The sequence below is a fragment of the Phyllopteryx taeniolatus genome, chromosome 4 (assembly GCF_024500385.1).
Source record: "Phyllopteryx taeniolatus isolate TA_2022b chromosome 4, UOR_Ptae_1.2, whole genome shotgun sequence".
Classification (NCBI taxonomy): domain Eukaryota; kingdom Metazoa; phylum Chordata; class Actinopteri; order Syngnathiformes; family Syngnathidae; genus Phyllopteryx; species Phyllopteryx taeniolatus.
This window is the reverse complement of record NC_084505.1, coordinates 24,212,542-24,229,194: the sequence shown is the minus strand read 5'-3', so window position 1 is coordinate 24,229,194 and position 16,653 is coordinate 24,212,542. Positions and strand designations below refer to the sequence as shown.

The window sequence follows — 16,653 nt, the reverse complement described above, 5'->3', positions numbered from 1 at the left end:
CCCTAAAAGATGGCAAAAACAGGGACAGAAGTGACATGGATGAACTTGAACCATGAAGCATTAACTAACATGATCCAACAGATAGCAAGATATTCCTCCATTAAGAGCTTCATGATGTTCTTGGCTCCAAGAATGATTCATGGTGAATGTGTTGTGTCACAAACATATACAGGTAAGGTGTATTTTTTTAATATCATTAGCTAATTTACCTTTTGTTTGTTAGTCAATTCACAACAGTAGCAAAGCTATGGGAAAGCATTTTGATTACATGCCCAGTTTTTTTTTTTTTTTACATCTTTTCAGTAAAAACCACTATGCAAGTACATGAGGAAAACTATTGTGTGGAAAGTTCCCCCCCCCCCCCCCCCCCCCCCATTGTGTCAAGATATCAAAAAGTTTATTCAATGTAACTGACAGTAACAAAACGTAGCATGTTGCCATTATCTTTTTTTATGAAAAAACATAATTCTTGAATCCAAATGTAATAATCTTTGGAGCTCCCTCCGGGACACTTTCCTCATGAGGTGGCCTCTGCACTCTACATCATAGCCAACTGGTGGGTTGCCAGGTTGGCGTGCACTACAACAACAAAAAATGTTCTTTCAAAAACAAAACCAATGGCACACTATTTTAAAAATGCTGATTTTCAAATATAAACAGGCAGGACTTGACAAGTCCATGTAGTTAATTTCTAAGTCAAGTCGATTCTCATGAATAACAAGTCAAAGTCAAGTCGAGTCGTTCATAGGTTTTAGCTAAGCAAGTCTGAAATCCTACAATTGGCAACTTAAGTCTGACTCGAGTCTGGCCATGTGACACGAGTCACCCACCTCTAGGAAGTGCGCAATAAATAAATGATATGATTCCAAAAAATGAATGGATGGAGGCTTCATGTGCGTGATGTCATTATTCAACAATCAATTCCACTCAATCGACCAAATTTCCATTCTATAATTGTCATCACAATTTTGCAACAACTGATGCAGTTTTTGCACAACTTTCGAGTCATTCAACTTTTTAAATGCATCAAATGCACCAGATTGTTTCCCCCCAAGGAATTCAGCTACTTCAGGTGCCTGAAACTTTCTGTCGAGAAAAAGCGGCTGATGATGCTTCCTTGCTTGAAGTTGTCCGCAACCGCAGCATGTAGCCACGGCCCGCTTTCATGTTTAACACCACGGCTGCTGCATTCAATCAGACACTATTGCGAGGATGAAGAGTTTTGAAGCCATCTCGTTGAAGCGATTCCTCAGATGGTGTCTTCCATTGCCCTGAGTGCAAAAAATTACAAGCCCACTCTAGTGCCCACGGGGGATGTTTTAATGACAGCTCACCACGACTGGGCTTCATCCACCGCGATTAAGGTTAGCCTTCATGATCAGAGGCAGCGCCGTACAAACTGTTAGTCCAGGAAAACAAGAGCGAGCGAGAGAGAAGGAGAGAGGGGTTTGACACAAAGACACCTGCCCACTCAGCAACTCCTTCAACACTCACTTTTTTTTTTTTTGGGAGGCCACGGGGGCCTCGTCGCCGCTAGCTGCCCAGCTAACAAGTGCAGTCTCCTGCGGATGAGAGGAGAGTGACAGCGGCCCGGCAACATAAAAAAAAAAAAAAATCATCTGATTAATATTTCATTCTGGAACTTGGGCTTTCGGATGTCTCAAAACTTGTCTTAGATGACTTAGTGCTGAGGCTACAAAAGTCAACGCATCAATCCACCATCCTGAATCCGTCAATTGCAAGTTTTTGCTGTTGTTTTTTTTTTTTTTTTTTTTTGCCAGCAGGTCAAATGTTTTTATCTACAAAAAAAAACTGATTCGGTTGTTGCAGTTATTTTAAATAGATGATTCAGTCTCGTATATGCGATTAATAAAATTGTATACCAGTAATATACTGTACTAAAAAGGCAATAAGTTTTAAGTTTTAATAATTTGTAAGAGAATTCCACTATTTCTACATTGGTCTGCAGGAAAGTCTAGTCTACACACCCTGTTCAAATGCAAGAAATTTTTGTGATATAAAAAAAATGTCAAATCCTTTAAAAACTTTTTTCACCATTAAAGCTCATTCACTGCCATTCACGACTGTTGAATTCAAATATCCATGTTAACATGGAGGGAGGACTGGCAGCGAATTAGTTAATGTGAGCTATAACCTGGAAAACGAAATTGAAAGTTCAACCTTGGTTTCACCGGACTATAACACATTTTCCGACACGTGTTTGGGAGATTTGTTTTGGTCCATTGAAACCAAGGTTGAACTTCTTGGCCATAATTGAAGAAGGTATGTTAGGCGCAAACATAACACTGCTCATCAACAAACAAAACAAAAACAAAAACACCATAGCTACAGTGAAGCATGGTGGTGGCAGCATCATTCTTTGAGGCTGTTTTTCTTCAGCTCCAACTTTGGCTATAGTCAAGGTGAAGGGAAATATGAACAGTTCCAAATAGCAGTCAGTATTAGCACAAACCCTCACACTTCTGCTAGAAAGCAAAAAAAAAATATTTTTAAATTCAGGAAAAGCCTAATGGAACATCGGAGGTTTCTTTGGGATTTAACCACTTAATGGTGGCAGGTGTGTGCTGACTCCTATTTAAGAGGAGTCTAAATGTGATTGGTTAATTTTGAACCCAGTTATAAGAGGGTGTGGACACTTGTGCAAGCACATTGTTTCAGTTGTTTATTTATACTTCCCCTTTCAAAAGTATTATTTTACCTATTGAGTTCAACAGATTATCGTTCACATTAATGGTGGAAAATGTTCTTAAATTATGTATCTTGGTGTTATCTTGGTTATTTTTCATAGTACAAAAACCTGGCATTTGAACAGGGGTGTATATACTTTTTATATCCACTTTATGTGGAGAATATTGCCAAAGGTACTGGAATTATAAAAATTTTAACACAATCTGAAAAATGCATAGGGAAAAAAAATAAAAGTCCTTATGTCTTGTAGGCATAAAAATTTTTTTTTTTTTAATTAAAACCTAATTAATGCAGTGGACTTACAGCTATTTTAGTGCGATTGTCATGAAATTTGTAATACAATATACATTTTCTTAAACTTTATTTTATTTTATTCATCAATTTATGTCGTATTGAATTGGTGGTGGTTATGTTGAAATTTAGATTAATTTAAAATATTTAATGAATAAAATATTTAAACACTAATGAATAAAATGATTTAATTTAATTGGTACTTTTAGTATCTTATTTTCTAATAACATTTTTGACTATTTTTATTGTTATTTTTTATTTTACATACGCTTACATGATATAAAGTATTTATTTTTGATAGCTCATTGTTTAGGTTTCATTGTTGTTGTTTTTTTTGGTTTTGTTTTTTATTTATGTATGCCTGTTTTGCTTGTTTGTTATTTAAAGTGCCTAAAAAGGAAATATATATCCTGAAAGATGTTCTTGGGATATACAGAAAAAGAATGTACAGTATCATATGCAACATTCTCATTAATAAAACCTTCGTTTGATTGGCTGCTAGTTTTTTTTCTTTTTTTTCTGGGTATTAAAAATGTGCTGTTTAGGTACGGCACAGTGTGCAACTATGACCCACAATAAAAACACCTGATGGTGTTTTCGCAACAAAGTGTGTCTGTTAGGAGTTATTTTCAAAATGTTGTCTTGAAGAAAATGGATGCGCAAATCAATAATCAGCAAAGCCCAATTATGGAAAAGTGCAGATTGTGGATCTGATGTGATGCCAAGCACACTCTTGCCTAAAACCACGTACTTGTTTTTTTTTTTTTTTTTAAATGCAAAATGCAGGTTGATGAAAAATGTATCTCTTAATACACGATTTCCATTGAAGCCGCATTATCGAGCCGGGCACCGAAACACAACAGCAACTCTCTTCTCCCTCTCGAGTTTCTATTACCATAATGTAATTGGGGTCGCGAAAGTGGCTTTGAAGGGAGTTAAAGAAAAGAAATCTCCACCATATGTGTGCGTCGACCTTCAATTTTGCGTGTTACACAATCGTCGGCTTCCACGGGTCAACCTCGCTGATTATTCACTATTCATAAAAACTAGCAGCTGTTAACGGCGGACGGCCACATTCTTCGGCAGCCTCGCCGCATTTCAATTTGTCTTAGAGCAACAACAACAATAACTAAAAAGCCTTAAATAGCGCAGCCGTGGCCTTTTTCCCACACAGGTCCCATCGAGGTGAAGAAGAAGCCCACTCCTGCCACTGTAACAGCAGATTCGGATGGGTCTGCGAGAGGTTAAAACATTCTGCTGGAGGAGGAGAGCCGAGGAGGCAAGAGTAGAGGGTGGTGGTGAGAGGGGGGTTGTCAGGGTTTTTTGGAAAACAGTCCCTCACAGCCAAGCGAAAACAGCGCCCGGATTCCTAACAGTGAGTGCCAGGTGGTCACAGGATGAATTCATGCGGGGCAATGCATAACGGAAAAGCCAGAGATTATCACATGGCTGTAGAGCCGAAGGCAAGCGAGGAGGCCCGGGAGAGTCAGCGTCTTCCTCCGCGCCCCTCGGGCCTGCACAGAGGTGTGGGCCCACTCCGGAGAGACACGCACAGTATGGTGGTGGAGGAGGTGGGTGGGGGGGGGCTGGTTCACCACGCTACAGGCGGCGCTCCCATTGGGGCGGGAAAGACCTGAAGGCCACACGCACACTCGCATCCCGGCTCCTGGAGACGCACAAGTTTCTTCAAGCGGATCCTTGGCAACGGTCTTCCATGTCAAGGGACCGGCAGTCCCAACGAGCTACGGGTTAATCTCAAACAAGAGCGCGCATACGCTTCTTCGCCGTAACCTCGCAGCGCCGGCGAAGTTAAGTTAAGCGATCTGCACTCGCAAAGGGCCAATGTATGCATGTGTGCTCCCCTCGAAAGACTGACGTTGACTAAGAACCCACTAAGCCTGCCAGAAAAGGTGTACAAAAAATTTTTTTTAAAAGAAACTTTTGTCATTATACTGCTTGTCAGAATTTAAATATGGGTAGAAATGTAAAGTGTCTTAACCAAAGAACAAAGCGAGGTACACACATACCAATAACCGGGATACTTTTGAGCATTTTTTTGCCCCCATTCTGATTAACGTCAAGACCCGATTTTTGGATGTCTCATAAAAGATTATGCTGAGCAATTCTCCTGTAGTGGTGGGTGTGTTAAGAGTGATTTTTGTACTTCCTAAATGTTAAACCAGCTCAATATTCACTATCACAAATTGTGTCACAAATAAATATGGGTTAAAAATCTAAAAAGTCATAACCTAAGCGGGGCTCAGACATGGCAATAATCGGGCCAAATTTCAGCATTCTTCCTCTTTTGTGTTCAAAGTCAGCAAAAGAAAGATTATGGTATGTCTTTTAAGATTATCCTGCTCAGGCATTCTGTGGTGTGGGCTAGAAGTGATTTTTCGTCCACGATCTGCTCGGAAAATGGTCAGGGGGTTGACAATCTTAAATGTTAAACCAGACATGCATCCATTTTCTGGCTTAATCTCACACAATTTCAATCCACTGAATATAAAATATGAGTAAAAAAAAGATACTCAAAGACTATAAAGACTATTGGATGCAGATTTAAAGAGTTCAATGTTCACTCAGAAAGGACCAATGTATGCATGCGTGCCACCCTCGAAAGGTGATGCACAACAAGAACGAATGAAGCCTGCCAGAAAATGTAGGGGAAAAAAAGATGTTTCTGTTATTACACTTCTCATCAGTCCAGGGTGCCCCCCGCCTGTCACCCAAAGTCCGCTGGGATTGGTTCCATTTTACCCGCGACCCTAATTAGAACAAGCGGTATAGAACATGGACATTGCACACTTCCGGTTTTCCCTTGAAAAATCCAGAAAAACTGGTTAAAAAGCAATGGAAGTGAAGTTGTCTGCATGTTGTTTTTGCCGCCGTTTGAGTGTTGTTCACTTTAGGGTTCTGGCGTCTTTACTTATTCTACATAAATTATTGACTGGTTAATTTGGTCCGCGGGCCCTGTGAGACACTGCAGCATCGGCATGACAGCTTTATCTATTAGTCGGAGGCCAATGACAGCCTTGTTCTGGCTGCGTCGGCGTCAGTGTGTGCGTGGAGTGTCACGGAGCGAGTGTGGGTTGGTGGGTGCAGTGTATCGGGTGGGGGTGGGGGTCCGGCTCATTCTCAGTTGCATTAGCACAGGAGCAGGACTGGGACACATCAACATCTTAATCAATACGTGAGAGTCAATTACTGAGGAAGCGCGTGCTTAAGCAAGATCTGATTATTGGGTTCATGTTCAGTCCACCAAATGGAATGAATCAATGTGATGTGATATGTGCTATATACCCCCCCCCCCCCCCCCCCCAAACCCCCATCACAGACACACACACACACACACATTACTTCCCCTGTCACCTCCCCCTGTGCTCCATCTCCCGACCACACCGTCACCCATCTTCTCAAATTTCTCAGAGGGACAGTAGGGATGCCGATCAAAGGGAGAAAGAAGATAGATGGTTGGATAACCACAAAGCACAGGTGCTATTAAAAATTCATATTAGTCTCTGTATCTGGAATCTCGTTCTCATAGATCGACATGTACCAATGTCGTTGGCAACTTTCGTTATCATTCTACTTGCAGAAGTGGGAGCCTATAATATGTATATATATATATATATATATATATATATATATATATATATATATATATATAAAAGAACCAAGCGTCCATGAATACAATAAAAGCATAGATTGGATTTTCACTCACGGAGACAGCACTTCATCACCAAGCCATGAAATTACACTGATTGGAATGTTGATCTAGTTCAGCTGTTTTGAGGGGGTGGTCCTGTCTCATGCAAATACGTCATCGCTGGGCTCAAAAGTGAAATGAAAATGTGGATGGAAAGGGAACTGAGTAGATTGTAGTTACCATAACAACCAGGGCGGAGCTAGGGGGTTGCCAAGAAGCAAGCGGCTTCGACTTGCAGAAGCCCAGAGTGTGAAGAAAAAAGCCAGCTCTAATTGAGAAAGTAAAAGCATGGATTATATTGTCACTTGTGGAAAGTGCTTACTCTGTCCACTTTACTGCTTTGTTACCATGACAACTAAAGGCGAACTGTGGAACGCACGCGAGCCTCCACAAAGACAGAAAAGGCACCAGTTCTATTTTCTCTGACTGAGGCGGCACTTCATTGTCAAGCCACCAAATTAAACTGCTCAATTAGTATGCATATTTGTGCATGTGGCACCTATAGATACCATAAGATGGCGGCAAAGAATTATGTTTGTCGAAAATGAAACTCTTCAACTCACTTCAATAGTTCCTTGAAGCCAAGATGCCACCAGATGGCGCCAAACCAATACTGTTATTGCTTACGCTGGATGACAAAAACAATGATTAGGTGAGCTTTTCAGTCAATAATATGTTCCTAAAAATATTAATATAGATGAATCGGCAAATTTGCGAATGAAACGCGAGTATGCGGGGTTCACTGTATTAGAGGAGCGTAATGTCAGGAGGGGAACTGATTTGGCTATTCTGTTTAACACAAATGAACAGACCTCCAGTTTACTTTTTTTTTTTTTTTTTTTAAATATATTTTTGATAGATGTTTGAAAACCACTTGTGAGTGCAAAACGCTGTCATGGTGTAAAACAAACAGCCGAAACACACCATTTTCTGCAAAACAACCACACCTCAACCACCTGGCTAACTCCAGCGTGTGCCTTTCAAGAGCTTTTGTTTTAATAGGTGTGTTTTCACACTCATCTCAACATCTGGCGGTCAGGTTTGCTTTTACCGACAATTCTGCCCGTCAGTCATCTCATCACGACGGATCTCACCATGATGCCTCGCCACGCCTCACACACACACACACACACACACACACTCCAAAACACTTCTTTATTTATCTGGAACTACAGGTCGGATCACAGGTGACACAACAATGGGCAAACAGGTGATGAAATACAAGGTGGTAGTAGAAGGAAGAAAAATCAATAGCCCTGAGATTTTTAAATAAGGTTTTTATTTTGTTTCTTCTTATTCTGACTTTTTTGTTTTTTTTCCCCTCATAAGCCGGCAACTTGCGCGAAGCACCCGTTGCCAGCGGCTGAATCATAGCAGTATTGATTTGATTATGTAAAAGCTCGGAGGAACCTCAAGCCAGATGCAGAAATAACTCCTCACCTGGGTCCAGTGGGAGCACACACACACAATGGTTGAGAGAGGACAAAGAGACAACACCAGGAGAGAGAGACGCGGGGATAAAAGCATAATTACTTCCCTTTTAGCAGCAAATTATTTTTTTTAGCCTTGATTTTCCAAGTATTGTGCCGCTTCCATTTGCTGCTTCCTGCGCTCTCTTTCTCTTTGCTGGATGATAATTACCATGCTAGACTCTCCTGAATTAGGAGATGGCAGTTATGAACTCGCAAGGAAAGGCAACTACCTCCAAATGTGTGTGTGTGTGTGTGTGTGTGTGTGTGTGTGTGTGTGTGTCGAGCACAGCTAATAGAAAAGCAAGCAAATAACTCTGTGATCTGTGGCACCCTCTTCTGGAGCCACAATCTGACTCTCCACAGTGTCAAGTCAATTCACATATACACGTAAAAAAGAAATGTATTGGTTGTCTTAAAAAAAAAAATATATATATATATATATATATATATATATAAATTACATTTCATTAGGCACTAACAAGTTGTACAAATGGCAATTTCTATTCTGTTAAAACCATGCTGTTTCTTGTATTTTGATAAAGAAATTAAGGAAAGAAACCAACGCAAGCTCAAGACCCAATTCAACAACTATCCCCCCCAACCCAACGCACACACACACACACCCCAAACTTTTGCAACGCTTGCTTTGCCCCTTGCTGAACCGAGAGCCCATTAAAGAGTTAACTCCTGATTTGCACCCTGCCGCTAATCAAAACAGCAGCACCTGCCAAAGCACGTAAAGTCTCTCGGATTTATTAACTTGTAGACTTACTGAGCAATATCAAAGATGATCTTATAGTGACTTTGACGTCCATGAATAGAGTTCTAGTAAACTGACAGGTGGTCACTCCACGATGTTTTGTCCAAATCTATACGTTTAATACAAATAACCGCTTCCTTCAAACAGGGGGGGGGGGGTTGTCATAACTTTGATCATCTCAGTTGACAAGGAGACAAATTCCTGTCTTGTAACATACTTGGCCAATAAAGCTGATTCTGATCGGATTCATATCGTTCACATTGTGAAGTCAACTGCTGAGCTCATTTGAACCTTGTCTGTGATGATCCTCTGATTCTGTCTGGCTGCTGTGTTATTGTTGGGGTTTTTTTTTTTTTAGGTTCCCTGGTGGTGTGGATGGGGGGAGCCTCCTGCGCCCACCAGTTCTGCATGATCATCAACTAGATTCGTAAGCGCTGGACAAACAGGAGTGAGATGCCGGAATATTGTCGACTTAGAGCCTTGGTCGAGATCGTGTGCTTTTTGAGTGGCCACATTTTGTCTTTCTTTCCTCGCTAACACCTTCGTATGTTAGTAGTTTCCGGTTTTCTTACTTCCGTGCTTTGTTCTATACTTCAGTTTCGATTTTGTTTCCTCGTTTTTTTCTCGAGTTCTGTCTTTCTAAACTTGTGTAGTTTAGATTTTCTCTCTTTTCTTCGCAGCTCTTGTGTGAGTGTTTTCATTGTGTTTGTGTATTACTACACAAAAACATTTACCGACTACACGAACAAACAAAAAAACAAAAAAAATCAGCAAAGCATCCACACCATGCATTTAGCTTGTACACAATCATGAATTCATGTTACGTAAATGATTGTATTCACATATTTTAATTATTAAACTCAAACAAACCGCCTACACATGAGGCTCCTCAATAGTTTAGCTAGTATACTAGCCTAAGAAAAACATGCTAGTACAAACTGATGTGATGTACTTTAACACAAACGCTATAAATCATTCAACTCACCTTTTGGCATTTCCACACATTAGAAAATGTCAGCGAATTAGGCTACAAGGGCTATTGGTAGCAGCATCACAAGAGAAGCAAAAACATACTTTCAGTTTGTGACTGAGGTGCCGCCAACAAAACATCTCAAACGCACATGAAAACTCAACATTAAACCTCCCAACACCAACACTAAATTCTACAAGATGGCGCCAAAAGTAACGGTTTGCTTTGTACAAAAACAGCGAGTCGGAGAGTTTTTTAGTTAGTAGCCGAAGATAGTTTCCCCCCCCCCCAAAAAAAATCTGCGACTAAGCGAATTTTTGAATGCCAAATATGCAGGGTTTCACCAGAACGATTAACATTTGTTCTATCACCACATCATGTTTTGTTTTTTTCACATATTAAGTATGATCCTCAGAGGACTTCTAAAAACTGAAATAGGGCCTGATAGGAAAAAGGTTCCCCGCCACTGCTCTAATGTACGACTGAGCTAGCAATCCAAGGCAAGATGCTCTTGGCTCGGCACTAATTGGGCCACCTTTGTTCCCCGCCTCGGTTGCATTATGGGAGCCACGTGTCCGGGGGCTCCGTCTTTAACCGCCCTAAATTACCATTCCACCTCAGTGAATCTCCATCCCAATCAAACGACTGGAACATTGTGGTCAAGCCGGTGTAATTGGCCCGGGCTGGCTTCCCATGTAAAAACACTCATCAGATCACATGAGGGAGGAGGGTCTTCAAAAGGGAAGATGAGGTTTCAACCAATCTATGCGAGCGTGTGATTAGGCGGGCACAAAATGGACCACAATGACCGATCTCATTATATGGACAAAACATTCCTTTTTTTTTTTTCTCCCTTTTGTTCTCATGTGCACATTTAAAAAGTCACCAACACTTGCCGCTACCATAATGCAAAGCAGATCTAAAATTAATGACAATGAAAACACCACGACGGCTACTTTACTGTTTGCGAATAGCAACCGTGCCTTTGTTCAAATGTATTTGAGAATATGGTGGACCATTTATTTAAACATGATTTTATGAGGTGATTGACATGAGAGGGGGGAAAAGAGGTCCCAAACTTTATTTTTCATGGATCGTTAAAGTTAAAGGCTCCCCCTCAAAGCTTTTACACATTGTAAAAAGGTTACTGCATTGTGTTTTTCTTCACTGCTAAAAAAAAAAAAGAAAAAGGTCACTAAGGTTTCAAATGAATAGGGGCCAGCCAACAATATGCTGTATCATTTTTCTATGCAATTTTGGTGTTTCATTGCTGTAAATGGAAAAATGTTACCCCTAGAAATTGATAGAAATAACACTAAAAGTTGTTTGATTCCAAACAGAAGCTTTTTTCACACTAGAAATAAGTAGAAATAACAAATGAAGGGTTAGATGAGACTTTGGAACAAATCAGGATTTAGATTGGAAAAAAAAACAACTATATTTATTTTTTGTTCATAACGCAACATTTGTAAAGATTTGGGTAACAGAACCCTCTCTTTGCTTTAGAAATTAAATGACGTACATACTACATTTTGTTCATAGAAAATTATTTGCACTATGAAAGAGTACGAGTATATATATATATATATATATATATAAAATGTGGCATTAGCACAATCAAGACTTTGGTGTTTTAGGAACCAGAAATAGAACCTTTTTCTCACTGGATTTCTTTAAAAAAGCAGGAGCTTTTTGTTTCACACTACATATTATTAGAAATAGACCTAAAAGTTAAAATGCATCCTTTATGCTATAATTATTTTGGTGTTTGATTACTGAGCATAAAAGCTTTAATGTTAAAGGCTATTTCGTCATTAATGCCACATTTGCACAATGTTTTTGTTTAATGACCATGAACAGGAAAAACTTACAAGTTAAGAAAAACTAAGACTAAAAATTACCAACTATAATTAGCTTGTAATGTGACATTTGGACAGTACAGATTGACTGTAAAAGGATTTTTTTCACTTCAGAAATTTGTAAAAATAAGAATTAAAAACATAATTCAATAATTGCACAATTAAAAAGCTGGTGTTTAAGCTGTTGAACTAAAAATAAGTGGACAAACTAAAAGTTACGAACTATTTTTTTACATGACAATTCAGCTGTTATTATTAAATAACAATAACCAAGTTTTTAAATCACATTTTAAATGTAAAATGAACATTTTTAAAAATATATATATTTTGACCATAATGCAATTACGCTTGACACAATCAGGAATTTTGGGGCCGATCACCGATCGGAGAGTTGAAAAAGAACAATAACCGATCACCGATCCGATCACATGATGGAGCAATGTGTCGATTTAAATGGCCTGTTCATTTACTGCATATACACTTGTGTACTTAATTGCTCCAAAAAAATATATACAATATATATTTGTTCCTCTATTTATGCCAGTGAGGCATAGTGACAAATGAATGGTCTTCTATTAGATGGCAGGAAGTAAATAAAGTAATTAATGTATCCACTTTTTGTGGCATTTTTGTTTGTTGGTGTGCCGTGAGATTTTTCAATTGTAAAATATGTTCCTTGGCTCCATAAAGGTTGGAAATCACTGCTCTCGTCAGATCGTGTATTCTAAATCAGTCAGGTCAAAGCAACATTACAACATGACAGAAATAATGGGTGCTAACTTACTGTAATTCAGTGACTTCACCCACCCCGAAACTTTCGAGCATGATTCGACAGAATGGCAGCATGTTTACGTACAACCGTTAGTGCTAGGCTACGTAACGTTTTGTTGCCTGCTTGCTGTTACGGCTGCGTCAAACACAATATATTTGGACCCAAAAGCGAAAAACAACAGAAGATGCATGTTTACAGACTTTATTGAACAAAGGGAGCACGCTGACGTGAAAAGATGACTATAAACAGAAAGTGACGTGACAGAAGGGCATGGTACTTAAATAAGGACGGTGGCGGAGCATAAAATGCTAATTATCAGCCGATACTGATAAAGTCTAAATGCAATATTTGCCCAGCAACAAACCGCTACACTGTATTATAAACATCAAGGCTATATTCTGCCATAACTTCAAAGTGGTTATGAAGTTTGAATGAAGCCGTACTGCATCTTGATATGGTTTGTGAATAATATTACAACACTTTCTCAGGCAAACTCACAAAATATTAACCATCGTGTTGGATTTGTCCACCAATTTGAAGAAAGTATTTTGCAAGACCATCCATCGTTCTGGCAAAGTTTATGAGACAAAAAAATAATAAATGAAATCAAGGTTTAGATCGTCACCATTGAATTTCAGCATGATTGTGTATTAATGAGATCTCGGGTGGCGCATCATGCATGGTTTCAAAGCTAACCTGTATTGACGGGTTTAAAAGTAAACATCAATCCCAGTTGCGCGTAATCATATTATCAAGCTAATCGTAATGGACTTTCACTTGGATCAAGAAAATAGAAGAGGCTGCAATGAAACAGAAGAAGTTCATCTGTTGGTTTTAGCACTTTATTTTAGATTCAAAAACATTTTTTAAAAATTCCAGCTACTTTATTTCCAAAATGACCCTCAGTGGGAACCCCTCACTGCCGATAAGCCTCTTTCTCAACAGGAAGTACAGATCATCTTTAGTACTGCACAGGGACCTCATGGTTATGTGTTTTAGTAGGTCCTGCTGTTTTTGTTATCAACTTAGTTCAACTGGGTTAAACAGGTAACTGCCCATGTTTAAAAGACATTGTCTCTAAAGTAAATCATCATAAGCACAGTAAACCTCTGCCGATTCGTGAATGGTGAGTCACGAACTCGCCTACCCATTTGTGATTTTTTTCTGTAGAACATAATGAAAAGTATTCGCTGAAACAGTATACGCAACAATTTGCATATTTTGTGTTCTTTCGATAACGCTATGTTAGCAGCGGAGTTGCTAGCATTGACCACCAGCTAATAGCCGGCAAACTTGACAGCGAGGGTTCACTGTGCTGCCCATTTTTGTTGTCCGCATGTCAAAAGGGAGTTTTTCTTATTTGTGGGAGGCATTTACTTACCTTTAGCAGACCTTACATTTCTTTTCACAATCATAACAAATTAGCCAACGTGAAATGGTGAAGCAAATGTAAAGCAAGTAGGTCCAACAGTATTGTGTTACACTGGCAGCATCCCGAGCGTGCAGCCATGCATCAAGCCGGCCGCACGCAAACGAGAGTAGCTACATCCGTCATCCGCGCTGACACAAACAACTGCACTGTCATAAAACGTGCATTTGTCACAACACGTAGTGATTCGTCAGGAGACCATTATTCATACATTCTAATGGCCTCCCGCCTGGCTCCTCTGCCTAGCCGGCGACAGTAATGCTGTTTAAATGCCTGGTGGAGCTGCACGCCACACCAGATGGCATCCATCTCCACCAATCAGTCCATCGGTACCTGCAAGAACCCCAGAGAGGCTTCAGATTAGGCCAGTTAGAGTGTTCTCTGGTCTGGTTAGTGGATTAAGAACTCCTCGCAAACGTGACTTTTTTTTTTTTTTTTTTTTTTCCAGTGGCTTGTGGTGGGATTGTGTCATCTAAACGTTACTGGGAGCTCCAAGATTTACAATTGGTTGTGCTTCACCTTTAATATTATTGCTATTTACAGGACTCCTGTAGAGACAAAAAATAAGGTTTAAAAGTCTAAATATTCACACCTCCAAAGTCGTTGGCACAATTAATCATTTCACCCTGTTAGCATTGGACTTTTCAAACTAACTGGCCAACTATGACAAAGACTCTCCCATTGTGTTGCAGAACATATGGACATTTTTTGAAGTATCTAAAATCTAGAAACAAAGTCTACAAATGTTAAAAAAAATTAAATAAAATAAAAATAATAATAATAGAAATAATAATAATAATAAAAATAATAATAATAATCAGCAGATAAAACTACTTCTGTTGGCCTTGTTTATGCTCTTTATATATTTTTAAAGATTTTTTTTAATTTGCAAACACACTCTACACATGGGGTATATTAATATATATATATCCCTGGACACCAGTTTCACCACTCAACATGAAATTGGGTGGACAAGTCTATCATGACAGGACGCACGAACAAGACTCAAGGACTCATGCCAAATGGTAAACAGGAAATCTGCCATTTTTGTTTGAATGAGCCATTTTGGGCGAAATCTCGTACTTTGACAAACTCTGAGGAAGGAATTCACCCTCATGAGCCCTAATCGACAGCAGTTATCCTGGATGGATCGGCGACCCTGAATTACTAACTATGTATGCCTCCAGCATCTTATGTGGGTGGGTGGAGCATGATGTCAAATTTTGATGACCATTTTCGAGGATTCTCTACCACAAAAAAAAAAAAGGAGAGTAAGGGCCTATATGTCACTGCTTATTCATACCCACAAAAAAACCTTTTAGTTTCGATTTTTATCTATCCTACATGCTGTAGTTGGTCGAATTCCCCAATCGTATATTTTTTGGGGAACCCCCTGAGGTCCCTGCAGGTAGACGAGCTTTGACACATTCAGAATTTTGAAACACTTTGAGAAAAACAAGCAAACGCCACAATTATGAGCGAATCCTCCGCATATAAAAACACTGTACAAATGGCAATAAACTGGATAATGACCCCGGGATGCCAATGTAATATATTCACCGCAGCTTTTTAATTGTAGCCGTGTTTGCCCGCACTGTTTCATGTTATGGGGTCAGGCGTTTTAAACTTTTCACAGCTGCGTGGAGAGCAAAAAAAGGGGACAGCATCCCGAGGCGCTTTTCAGCCTCTCGTGAGAGAGGAGTCGCCGTGCCAGCACCCAAGACTTGGATTCATTAGCCGCTTTTTGCAGCGCAAACATTACCTTACATGGCGAGGCCATATGCTGGCAAGGACCCTACGCTCGCCTTGTTTCAATTACACGGAATCAAACATCGCAGGTATGCTAGGCACAAGGTCTTTATAGGAACACGGGAAGAGAGGGAGAGCAGGATTTACAAAGGCCTCGCCTCCCCGCTCGCCTGCGAAAGCCAGCCTTGTTTTATTGGAGGACTATTGTAAAACATTAACAAAAGAAAGTGGTAGTTTGGCCCAGCCACAACGCGATTCCTCTTCCAACTATTACAGCCGCTGTAGAAGTTTAAAGTAGAAGTTTCCCTTTGATTTTACGCGATTTGTCAGCCTTGTTAAAATGTCTGAAAAGATTAGAGCTGGATTACGTGTCGCACCGCAAATGAATGTGTCTCATTAGCGACTTGGAGCGATCTTTGCAATGCGGGGTTCGCCTTCGAGGGACGTTTTCTGGACTCCTGCGGAGAACTCTGCGTTGCCCCTGAAGCTAATGTGCTCATACATGGACCGCTAGTCTTTATTAGTGATGAGGTCATGGCATTGGAAAGTGATCAAGGGAATTGTTCTATGATGTGACCTGAGCGAAAGGCATGAGAAGGCAAGTTTGTGTGCCAACATGCAGAAATTGGACATAAACCAAATGACGAGTGCCAGCTAGCCCCTTGGACCAAAAAAAGTCCATGCGATTAATGTGGATGACACATGAAATTGGGACTACAAAACAGCATTCATTCAATTGTGAAAACCAAACAAGTACTTTGACTCAACACTTGATGAAACCTTCGAGCACTTCTCTTTTCCAACAGTGCTCCATTTGTTCTTATGCTGACCAACCAAATAGACACAGTGGCTATTAATATGCAGGGTAAAATATGTTTGCACAATTGCCTACAGTATACGTGACCTGCTATTGAGTGGTGATCAGTCCAGGTT

The 16,653-nt window shown here is 39.9% G+C and overlaps 1 long non-coding RNA gene across 1 annotated transcript in view; it reads right to left on the bottom strand.

Annotated features, from left to right (window-relative positions):
- Window positions 1-13,449: 13,449 nt before the first annotated feature.
- LOC133476865 (uncharacterized) overlaps window positions 13,450-16,653 on the bottom strand; it is an 81,561-nt gene continuing 78,357 nt past the window's right edge. The window contains exon 4 of the long non-coding RNA XR_009788172.1: window positions 13,450-14,304. This is a non-coding gene — a long non-coding RNA (uncharacterized LOC133476865). The remainder of the gene's footprint in view (window positions 14,305-16,653) is intronic.